Below are 12,384 nucleotides of genomic sequence, written 5' to 3' on the forward strand. Positions count from 1 at the left end.
TCATTTTATGATTCATTTATTTTTATATATGCTCTTTTTAAAATTTTGTTTATTTGTCAGAGAGAGAGAGCACAAGCAGGGGAAGCAGCAGGCAGAGGGAGAAGCAGGCTTCCCGCTGAGCCAGGAGCCCCATGGGAGGCTTGATCCCAGGACCTGAGCCAAAGGCAGCTGCTTAACCTACTGAGATACCAAGGCGTCCCTCATTTTCTGTTTTAAAGAAAATCTGAGTAATGCTTGATATTTATGTCAGCTACTTTTTTCCTTTTTTAAGAAATAGGATATTGGCCGCCGAAGTAGGTACCTGAGTACAGGGAAAAGAGCAGACTGGGTAAAAAGGACAAAGTTTTGACTGGCACGATAGAATATCGTGGTGATGGTGAGGGTTCACACTGGTCCCTTAGAGTTAACTGTCCGTGTGTTTTGGTACCTGCTCCAGTGGCACAAGTCCTGTTCTGTCCTTAATTCCTGAGCAGTTGCTGTGATAGTCACACAGGTCTTTGAGAAGTTTCTGGCGATATTTTCTTGGTTTCTCTCCCACATAAAATTGCCAATCAGTTTCCAAATCCTTCAAGATTGTCTTCCCTAATAAGAAATGTTTACCCTGACAACCATATTTGAAGCCCATCTCTCCCAAAATAGACTAGGAAGGAAGACAGACGCAAAGACTGGTGAAGGGTTTCTCACCCTGCTAAAGTATTTTTATTTTTTATATTTTTATATATATATATATTATATTATATATTATACATTAATATATTAATATTTATATATAATATATTCTATATTAATATATTATATATTATATATTTTTAAGTGTCAAAACTCCAGTGAACAAACTATTGGAGAAAGAGGCCAGGAAGGAACATAAGGAATGTGGTGGGGGGTGACAGAGGCCAGGGAAGAGCACAAGTGGTGTTGGAACAGCACCAGGGTCTGATGCCTGAGGATGAAAAGCAAGATAATGACCACTTGCCCAACTTTGGTCAGAATGGGTTGTATTAATTGCTATAATCAGGACAGTCTATGGGATTGTGCTTCTTTTTTCTTGTTGATATGTTTACAGTACTTCAGAAGAGAGATTTTAATATGAAATGTATTCCCATATTTTTACTATTAGATTATGAGAATGAATCTCACATCTCTAGACTGAAAAGTGAGATGAGTTTGACCAACATGACCAAATGCAAAGCAGTTACTCTCTTTTATCCTTTCCTGTCACTGGTCTTCCTGTATTCCCAGAGCAACAATAATAACAAGGAAAATATCTAAGTACATGGACATTTTCTCAAACTGCAGTTCCAACTATGTCACTTTCTGGCTCCAAAGCCATCACAGTACTATCCAAATCCTTTTAGAGAGAACTCAACTTTCCTTTCGGCTTTTCTTTTATATCCAAACTAGACGACTTCGTGGTTTCTCAAGTTTACTCCTCCCCCATGCTATCCATCAATCTAACTCTGTCAAAATCCTGCTAATTCTTTAAGGTCCACCTCCAAGACACTTCGTGATTCCCTCTCCTGGATGTAAACTCTTCCTCTTTCTATCCCCTTAGAGCATTTGCCTGTGTCTCCATGTGTGCACACTTCATCTACTCTGCCTTGCTGCCTTCTGTTATAAATGCTTTGTGCGCTGGCTCAGCCCATGTCTGAGTGTACATACCTTCCTAGGGGAACAGCGGTGTCTTTACTGTGTGGTGCCCTCTGCAGGCCCTAACACTACAGACTGTACGACTTTGGTGGCACCAAATGCCTGTTTGCTGACTGCACTTGTCAGATCATGACTGGGTGGGGACCTCATTGCTCTATTGACCCCACTTCAAAGTTAAGATGTGTCAGTTGATAACTTAGAAAGTACATTTCTCAATGTTTAAAGAGGAGAATATGAACTCTGAGAGAAGACACAAAACATCCTGACATCCATCTATATGGTGCAGTCCTAAATCTGACCCAGCCCCCCCAAGACCTCAGCTGTGGTCCATATGCACAATGGACTATTACTCAGCCATCAGAAAGGATGAATACCCAACATTTGCATCAACATGGATGGGACCGGAGATTATGTTATGAGAAATAAGTCAGGCAGAGAAAGTCAATTATCATATGGTTTCACTTACTTGTGGAACATAAAGAATAGCATGGAGGACATTAGGAGAAAGCATGAGAAAATGAAGGGGAGGAAATTGAGGGGGAGATAAACCCTGAGAAATTATGGGTTCTGAGAAACAAACTACAGATATTAGAGGGGAGAAGGGTGGAAGGAAGGGTGAGCCTGGTGGTGGATATTAAGGAAGGCCCATCTTGCATGGAGCACTGGGTGTTACCGTATGGTGACTAACATAACATACTAAAAAATATATATTTTAAATAAAAATTTATTTATTTATTTTTAGATAGGGAGGGAGTGCACAAGTAGGGAGAGAGGCATAGAAAGGAGGCAGAGAGAATCTAAGACTCCCTGCTCAGCCTGACAGGGGGCTCTACCTCATGACCTCAAGATCATGACTTGAAACCAAGAGTCAATGGCTTAAACCACTGAACCACCAAGGCACGCTCCAAGACCTCAATTTTTAGTGCTCTGACTTCTCTCTATTTTAATAGCCCTGTCTCTTTCTATTTTAAAGAACGAGGCAGTCCACATTAAAACAAAAAGAAATCTGGGACAACTAGAGAGAATTATGTTCAGGCATAATGGTATAGGACCCAGTACATTTTCCTTAAGGAAAATGTAACTGAATTGGAGCAATCCCAGATATCTATCAGTGTCTTTTATATTCAAAGATACTGCCACTGACTCTGTTGCTAAATATGTGGGCGAGGAAGGCTGGAAAGACCAGTGTGAGCAGCTGTCCTTTATACAGTGCATTTGAATTAAGGCTGTGCTTTCCTTAGCAGCTGTGGATGCTGTTTGCTGAGCTTGTTGCTATTTTTGATCCTGCTTTCTGCAAAAAGAAGACAAAGAAAAGAAAGAACTGGAAAGTCACACTGTCTCTAGTAGTCCTCATGTCCAGCTGTGCTCCAGCCATCTTTCCTGAGGCTCAGAACTATAAAGCAGCATATACTCTTAGGTTTTCTGTTCCCCACTTTCAATTCACTTTATTGTGATTCCTGTGTACTGAATCCGCGGGTCATGTATTAGCCTCACATCTGGAGTATCAGAGAAGTTGCAAGCAGGGTTTCAGTAGAGCCAGATCACTGGCTGCTTTCCAGAGCTTCAGGTTTTTTTGTTTGCATCTAGGAATTCATTAATGGGTATTGGCTCCCATGTGACACTGGTTAAACCACCCAGAATGATGCATGTGAAATTTGAGGGGAATCCAAGTCTCCATGCCACATGACTTTAAATCCCCTGATCCCATTGGCTTTTAGACCTCCTAAAGCTTGACTTCACTTTACCCACCAGCTTCTCCACAAGCCTGGCCATCCCCTTGATTGGTGCCCTGAGATCCACTTATTGGACATCTGGCCCAACCTATCCCCTCTAGCAGAATGTGATGACTGCTTCTGGATCTTAATGGGTGAAGAAAATCTCTGACTTCTTGCAGATGAATACGTAACCTCTATTTCCCATGAACTTACTCTCTGTCCTTGTGACTGACCAATGGGACACAATTTCTTGCATAATCTCTAGGCTCTAGACATTTATGCCCCTGGCCTACATTCACTGACATTTAAGACTATATACTTCTATCCACCAGGATCCTCCTGTGTCACTAGAATACTCTGTTCATTTGAGCCCATTTCCCCTTAGCCAGGCAGCTCAAATCTTTACTGCTGTGACCTCCTCTATATGTAGCCATATTCTTCCCAACCACGAGGGATGTCCTAGAAGAAAGAAAAGACTCTATAGTATCTCCCTTTATACAATACTCAATGGAAATCATTCTAAAATATTCATATCCAACTTACAAACTATGATCCTCCAAAGTCAATCTTAGATTTCCTCCTCAAGGTGAGAGGCTCCATGACCTCAAGGTCACATGTGTGGTGCTAGAGTTTTGTGACTTGGGTTCATTGTCTGGCTCTGTACCTTGGAGCTTACAACTTTGAAAGGTCTTTTTTCTCTTTCAGTAAAGTTATCTGGACGATGATAATAACAATAGTATTTACATCATCCAGTTGCTATGAGACTTAAATGATTTACTATAAATGCAATTTATACAAACAAATATAAATGAATTAAGCTATGGAAAATTCTCATTCACATAAACAATTTTATGTACAGCTTGTAAAAATCTATAAGATCTACCAAATCCATAGTTGTGCAGCATGTTTTTAACTGGTCAGGATTTGGCCAGAACTGAAGAGTTGATGGATGATTTGCTCTAATCAGTTTTTTATTATCCACCCTTCCCTTTCTGGTTGAGATTTTGAAGAAATCCTTATCTTTCTTCAGCAGTGTAAAGGTCATGGGGAAAATATCTAGACTATATAGGTATCCTCTTCTACCAATGATTTTAAAATATTAGGGTAGACTGTCTAACTTTGGAAAGGAATATCTGTATATATAATAGTGTTTACTAAAATATTAGCATGCAAAAATCCATACATTTCAATCAAATTTCACTGAGCGTTTATAAATGTACTTAAATATGCTTGAGTCTATTGTTTTTTTTCATGTGTTTTGTCATAAGTAAAATCAATGAATTACATGTCAGCATCTCTCCTTGGAATAGTGGTAGAAAAGTATATTTCTTATATTTTATGAACACAAATCAACTAGACTGTCATGATCACTTAGGCCAAGAAAAAAAACACTCATGTTTATTAAATGCCAGAACTATGCTGAAATGTTAATGAAGAATGAGCTGATTCTGTACAAGTGAGAAGAATACAAAGTGCCATTCTTTGGGAAATACCAATACAAATTGGTATTTGTATTAGCAGAAATTTGGTTTAGTGAAACTGGATAAGTGACTCGTAATTTTATCAATGAAGTGAGTGAAGATCAAAGAGGTGAATATCGTGGAGCTAGTTGTCTTTTGACCAAATTCATGGATATTCCCACTGCAACTGCCCAAGTCAGCAAAGAAGCCTTTAAGAACAGAAAATACAGTTAGTAGTAAGAATTCAAAATGGAAACCTGAAATTGTTATATGCTTACCAAAATCTCTGATATATTCGATGAGTCTAAAGTCTGAAGGTGATGGTGTGAGCTCTCTTCTTTAAGTCGAATCTACTCTGTAATCTCTATTTTTCTCAGAAAAAGTAAAATCTCCCATGACTTGCTGTCTTACCTGGCCAGAGCATCAAGATCTACATCATTAGGTTCTAACAGCATTCTTTAATAGCATTTCACCATGGGAGCAGGAAAAATTAAAATGTAGAAATTGGTCTTGTGTTGCCCCATGTTGTTAATTTGATGTGATTCACTAAGCTGCTGTTTGGACTGTACTTTAAATGAGATCAAAACTCATCTGCAGAGTTTTGAGACTTATCCTTATAACCCCCACCATCACCACTAAATAACTTTCTAAAACATCTGTAAGCTTTATGCTATGGCTTTTGGTGTGGGGCTGGGGAGAATAATAAATACCTCTCAAGCAGGATTTCTCTATAACCCTCAGGCTAGTGGTAAGAAGAAGTACACAGAGATTCTTTATCTATATCTGGATGGTTAACATATTAAAATATGTTCTCATTTGAGTATTTTTCTCCAATAGCTATGGCTGAATTTTTTTTTTTTAAGTAGCAATTACAGAAGTTCGGGGAGAAAATACAGTCCCTTCTTTACAATACAAATTTGTTTTGTCTTGGAGTGGAAACATCTTATAACTTGTATACTCATTTTTAATTACTTTTTTAAAATTTTAATTCTAGTATAGTTAACATACAGTGCTATATTAGTTCCAGGTGCCCAATATAGTGATTCAATAATCTTATACATTATAGCAAGTGTACTTTTTAATCCCCATCAGCTATTTCAACCACACCCCCACACCACTGACCTCCCCTCTAGTAACCATGTTTGTTCTCTATAATTAAAAGTATGTTTCTTGGTTTGTCTCTTTCTTTTGCTTATTTGTTTTGTTTCTTGGATTCTACACATGAGTGAGATCATATGGTATTTATCTTTCTCTGACTGACTTATTTTACTTAATATAATGCACTCTAGTTCCATCCATGTTTTGCAAATGGCAAAACTTCATTCTTTTTGTGGCCGAATAATATTCCATTGTATGCATATACTACTTTTCCAGCCATTCATCTATTAATGGACATTTGGGTTGCTTCCATATGATAGCTCCATCAGAACCTCAAGGAATGGGAAGGAATTCTGCAAAGAGAAAAGGATGTCATAATCAGAAGAAAAGATATAGGAAAATGTTCTAGGAAGACCAAAAATGACAGCTATCATAGTTTGGCACACTTGACTTTAGCTTTCTCACCTGGGGTAGCCTAAAGATAAGACCCATGCATCCAACAGACAAAATGTGGTGCTATTACTAATGACTACCCCCTTCTGTGTCTGAGGAGACACTACCACTTCCTCAGCACAGGGACATTCTTTAGTCTTTGTCCCTTAAACAAGCCTCCCACTCTCCTTTCTGCATGTGTAAGGGTGAGTGCAGCTTTCCTGCCAATGGACAGAAGTAGATCTCAAAGGTGCATCTGGTAGAAAACAGAATGGCTGTCAGCAAACAGGTTACATACTTATTAAAACACAAGCTTCAGTGTCAGAGAAGATACAGGTTCAATTGACAATGCATTGGCTTTGCAACCCTAACTTTTCTGAGCTTCAGCTTCTGTGAGAACCCTCATTGGATTCTTCTGAGGATTTACTGAAATAATATATGTAAAATATAGGGCATAACATGTGGGGCAAGCAAGCTATTAAAAAAGCAGTAGACACTATTGTATCAAGAAAATTATTATTATTACTAGTATTATTATTGTTATTTCCTCTGCTTCTCAAACCGGAAATGAAGAGTAATGATTTAGGTTCCACCATCCCAATGAAGAGCCCATGAAGAGCTTAATGTTACAATGATTGATATTCACCTTTTTATGTAGGTGCACAAAACTGTCTCATACAAGAGTTTTGTATTCTCTCATTTAGTCTCCAAAGCCCCCACTGAGTTAGACGTCATTAATATCCAGTTTTTAGTAGAGGAAGATGAAACTCAGTGGGATTGTGATTTTATCAGGTCACATAACTGGTAAAGTCACAGACATAGGATTCAAACATGGGTTTTCTGACTCCAAGTTCTGTTCTCTCTTAATTATATCACACTGTAAAGACCTATTTTTCGGAGAGCCCAGCATGTGCCTGAGTATGGCCTTGCTAATCAGACAGCATAATGGGTAAGGACAGTGGCCTGAGAACACCTTGAGAATTCTTATTAGGTTACCAAGTTTCAGACCATTTTTGCCAGGGATCATCTCAGAAGGTGATAATAGCTGGCAAGCTGTGACATGTTTCCGAGAAAAGAGGTAAGAAAAGTTAAGAAGAAGAAGGAGAAGCCGAGTGAAAGAAAGAACAAGCCGAAGATTGGGATGAGAAAAATAAAATCTGACTGATTAGGACTAGTAGGAAACCAGTGTTATTTTTTTTAAACTTCTTGCACTTTTTGGTAAAAGAAAACAGCTTGTCTTTGCCCAAAGGCAACACTTACTAGTTAAAGAGTTCAAGAAAGGAAAAAAGAAATAATAATATCTACTTTAGAAATAAATCAAATTAACTTCTCTCTTTGATCTTTAAGATTTCTAACCTTTGGAAGGGGATACCCTAAGGGATTTCTGTAAATGCTGACTTATTTTGCTCACTTAGTTTATTCCCCTTCCCATTCAAAATCCCCAAATTTTAACTTACATATCCAATTACTCAAAATATCACCCTGTAAAATACTTTATCTGTATAGACACTGGGATTTAATTTTTAATTATTACTCTAAACCCAATTTTCACCTTCCTCCCATTCTCTCTGACATTCTCACCTTCTTTTAGGGAAGAGTTTTAAAGGTCTCTTGAAGAGAGCAGCAAATACATATGCATCAAACACATAGAGTTGAGCTTTGAAAAACGTCCAAAGAGGCATCCATGAGATGAAATCACAAACCTGTCCTCTGGACTCTTTATTTTTATTTATTTAATTTTTACCTTTAGATTTTTTGCCATTCTCTTCCCTACATACACATGCAAAATTCAGAACATAAATGTATGAACCAAAGAAATGTTATATAGATTTTACTTACTCATTGAACCCAACAATATTGTCCTCAGAAGAGGCACACAGGCTGATATATATGATCTCCAAGGAGGACTATTTCACTCGAACCCAGAGGGAGATTCCGCTTACCCAGTTTTAAAACAAATACAAACTTAAAATGGATGTCTGATTTTGTTATCAGGGTAATACTGACCACAAAGAATGAATTAAAATTGTTCTTTCTATTTTTAGGAAGGGTTTGAGAAGTATTCGTATTAATTCTTCTTTAAAAGTTTGATAGAATTCACTTGTGAAACCATCAAGCCCTGGGCTTTTTTTTTTTTTTTTTGAAACTTTTTTTTTTTATTACTGATGCAATCTGTTTACTTGTTGCAAGTCTATTTAGATATTCTATTTCTTCTTGAGTCAGTTTTGGTAGCTTGTGTCTTTCTAGTAATTTGTCCATTTCATTTCTGTCCTATTTACAGAAGAAAAAGAGCTAAAGAAACTGGAAATCAACAACTTTTCTTAGATTTACCAGAGAACTGAGGTTACAGGCCAAACTGCTATCCTGTGCTTCTAGAGACAGACTAGCAATGCTGAGAATCTCAGTTTAGTGGAGTGGAAGCTCAGGAACAGAAGCCACCAGGAACCAATTCCAGGATAGGAAATCTAAGCCATAACTGACAGATGTTGGGGGCTCCAAGTGAGAATTAAGAATTCTGGAGAGACCTAATCATGAGAAACCCCTATACTTTTTTGAGCTTTAACTCCAGGAGCTCTACCAGTTTATCACAGTGAAGACTAGAGAAATAACCTCTCATGCTTCCATCAGGAGAAGAAAAAAAGGAACTGTTTTGAAATATGCCAGAACTTTCTATTCTTGAAAAGCCCTTTCCTCAGGAGAAACCATCACCAGAGCCTAAACTATTGGGGTTTTATCAGAGGCTCACTCACCAGAGAAGAGAAAACAGCCAACTCCATCCCCACCTGGCCCTCCTGCCTTATCCAGAGGGGAAAACAAACCCAAACAAAGCCTAGTAGCACTTGTGAACTGAGACAAAGTCACAGGACAATAGAAACTGAAAAAGCTGAAAAAGCTTAAAGAAATATATGTTTCCATAGAAATACCTTTTGTTTCAAGGATCCAAACTCTATTTAAATCTGCTCAATTAAAGCAATAAAGTCTCCTTTTGAAGGGATCAGACTGGTCTTATAAGAACCCAGGGTCAGGGGGAAAAAAAAAAAAAACATTCTGAGGACACAGACCCCACATGACCACAGAGAATTGTCTCTTTTCTCTGACTCCAGGTCTAGTCATTCTCCTGGCTCTAATGCCAGTTTGCTAAGTGCCCTCTTGCCTTGAAGCATTGAAACAAGGGAATATTCCTTCCTAGATATTACATCTTGCTGCTTCCCCATTCAGGCTTTTGCTCAGTGTCACCTGTCAGAGATGCCCTCCTTGAAACCTGCTCTGCAGTAACACTTATCCTATTCTTTGTACCTATTTGCTTTACCCTACTTTATCTTTGCTCACATCACTTACCAACATCTCAACTTGTATATGCTCCTATGTTTGTTTATCTTCCCTTTCTCATCTAGACTCCTTCATGGAAAGTTCGTAGTAAATATGTGTAGAATAATTGGATAAATCAATGATTGAGTGAAGAGCAGATACAAGTTGCAAGTCGGCTTTGGGGACCAGCCTCTCTGCCTCTCCTGTCTCTTGGTTTCTTAGCTTCTCTCTATGTGCTTGCTTCATTTTTCTTGTTCTGCCAGTAAGCTTCCGACTTTCTGCTCCCTTATTACATTGGGGACACATGACCTAGTCACAGACACTCTCCCCTGTTCTGCTGATAACTCTACTCAAGTGTTTATCTCCAACTTCTCCTTCCCTCTCTGTCTCTTAGTTCAGGGACAATATTTGTCCAGCAGGAGATTTCCTTAGTTTGTCTTGTTTTCCTGGGTGTTTTGTTTTTTGTTTGTTTGTTTGTTTTTTCCTGCAGGGGGTGATGAGAGTTAATACATTGGTATTCTTCTAAGAAGGAGTTAAGGAAGTGGAAAGCAAGCATTTGAAATGTTTTTCCAAGGTAAGACTTCAGGGGAAAAAAGCAAAGAAAGGAATAGTATTTATTTGTTGAGCCCCTCCTAATTGGCATATATTGTGTGTAGCACAAGGAATGTACATCATTTAACCTTTATCAAGCTAGACAAGATTTTTTTCACAGAAAGATGAACCTATAATCATGGAACATTAGACTAGAAAAGATGGAATGAAATGCAAACCCCAAAATCAATGTTTGTTCTTTTCTGACTTTTTTTTAAAGATTTTATTTATTTTTGAGAGAGAGAGAGAGAGTAGATAGATCCTGGAGTGGGGATGGGGAGCAGACTTGATCCCTAGACTCTGGGATCATGACCTGTGCTGAAGGCAGACACCTGACTGATATTTTACCTTTGGGTGGGGTTTACCCACCCATGTAAAATATACATACATATACATATAAAGAATGTAAAATATCCTTACATTCTTTACCAACATTCTTGGGGTGGTAAAGAAGGGCTTTATAAAAGGGGGGGGGGCATTTGCAAGGAGGTAGGCTTGGCATTGCCAGATATGAGAGAAAGGCATTGCTAATGGAGAACAGAGGAAGCAAGTGGACACATGAAGAGGGAGAGGAGGAGAGGGAGCACCCTAGCTTGCCTGGAACACAGAGGGGACGGAGGGAGAAATGGGGCTAGAAAGTCATTTGGGATCTGATCATGTCAGGCTAAGGACTTTGAATATAATGGACCTCATACAGCTGGTTGTTATACATTTCCAAAAAAACTGAACAGTTCAAATTTTGTAGCATACATTTTAGAAATTGAGATTTCCTATTATTATAATTCTCAAAGTAGATAGGCTGTATTAGTTTTCCTAAGTTGTTATAACAAAACACCACAGACTGATGGCTTACAAAACAGGAATTAAGGGTTGCCTGGGTGGCTCAGTGGGTTAAGCCTCTGCTTTCAGCTCAGGTCATGATCTCAGGGTCCTGGGATGGAACCCCCGCATCAGGCTCTCTGGTCAGTAGGAAGCTTGCTTCCCCCTCTCTCAGCCTGCCTCTGCCTATTTGTGATCTCTCTCTGTCAAATAAATAAAATCTTTACAAAACAAACAAACAAGCAGAAATTTATTTTTCATGGGTCTGGAAGATGGGAAGTTCAAGATCAAGGGACCAGCTGATTCAATTCTTGGCAAGTAGACTGCTGCCTTCTTGCTCTGCTCTTACATGGCTTTTCCTCAGCACATGTGCATGGACAAAGAGAGAGAGATGGGGTAGGGGGCAAGGGAGGTAAATGGGGAGTGAAGGGGGAAAAGAGAATGAATGCTCTCTGGAGTCTCTTCTTATAAGGACACTAATCGCATTGAACCATGACCCTACCATCATGGTCATGGTCACCCCTAAATTCCTCCTAAGACTCTGCCTCTAAATATCACACTGAGGACTTCAGGTTCAACACATGAATCCTGAAGGAACACAAACATTCAGTCTATAACCTAGGCCAATCCAAATAAAATAAGAATTTTTTCCTTCTTAATAACAATTTATAAAGATAGTTTTAGCCTTCCTGATTAGTACCTGTTTGCTGCATGAATCAAAATGCCCTACTGAGGGATCTGGCACCAGACGAAGCAGACATGGGAATTTATGCTCCATCTAACCCTGAAGGGGCCCTCCTTTGTAGTGTTATTCAGTTTTAACTTTTTGAGTAGTGCTTTCTGCATGTACAGAATATGAACCACTGCTCAAACCTGAAATGTTCCTCTTCAAGCTGTCCTCCTGGCTTCGGTGTTACCCCCAAATCCTCTCTGATCGGCTCTTCTGCCTGCCATCCAAGAGGTTTATGAACCAGGAAGAAAGCCTATGGCTCAAGAACTATCTCATTTATAGCAAACATAAAGCAGGGATTTTCTCTTGTCCTGAAATATCCAAATAATCCATCCCCCAAAAATGAAATAATAAATCTCTCACCTGGGCTCTTTGCTTTGCTTTTATCTTCAGCTTTATTTCTCAATCCTCTCAACCCAGCACCACTGGCTCAAAATCAGAAAGTAATCTATGTTGGAATGAAATACAGGTGGAAAGGGAAGAAAATGAGCATTTTCCAAATAGCCCTTCACCAGATATCCCGTCAGATACTCTACATGCATTTCATTTAAAAGCTTGAAAACTCTGCAGCCAGTGTATTGAT

General features: G+C 38.8%; 1 long non-coding RNA gene across 2 annotated transcripts in view; it reads right to left on the reverse strand.

Annotated features, from left to right (window-relative positions):
* Positions 1-4,745: 4,745 nt before the first annotated feature.
* Positions 4,746-12,384, reverse strand: part of LOC116575424 — a 35,342-nt gene continuing 27,703 nt past the window's right edge. Inside the window, exons 3-4 of one of the 2 annotated variants that reach the window (XR_004279764.1) lie at positions 12,165-12,249; positions 4,746-5,031 (exon numbers count right to left, since the gene is read on the reverse strand). This is a non-coding gene — a long non-coding RNA (uncharacterized LOC116575424). Of the gene's footprint in view, positions 5,032-6,197; positions 6,274-12,164; positions 12,250-12,384 lie in introns of those variants that run through there. The other variant, XR_004279765.1, reaches the window with a different exon arrangement.

The sequence above is a fragment of the Mustela erminea genome, chromosome 16, assembly GCF_009829155.1.
Source record: "Mustela erminea isolate mMusErm1 chromosome 16, mMusErm1.Pri, whole genome shotgun sequence".
NCBI classification, from domain to species: Eukaryota; Metazoa; Chordata; class Mammalia; order Carnivora; family Mustelidae; genus Mustela; species Mustela erminea.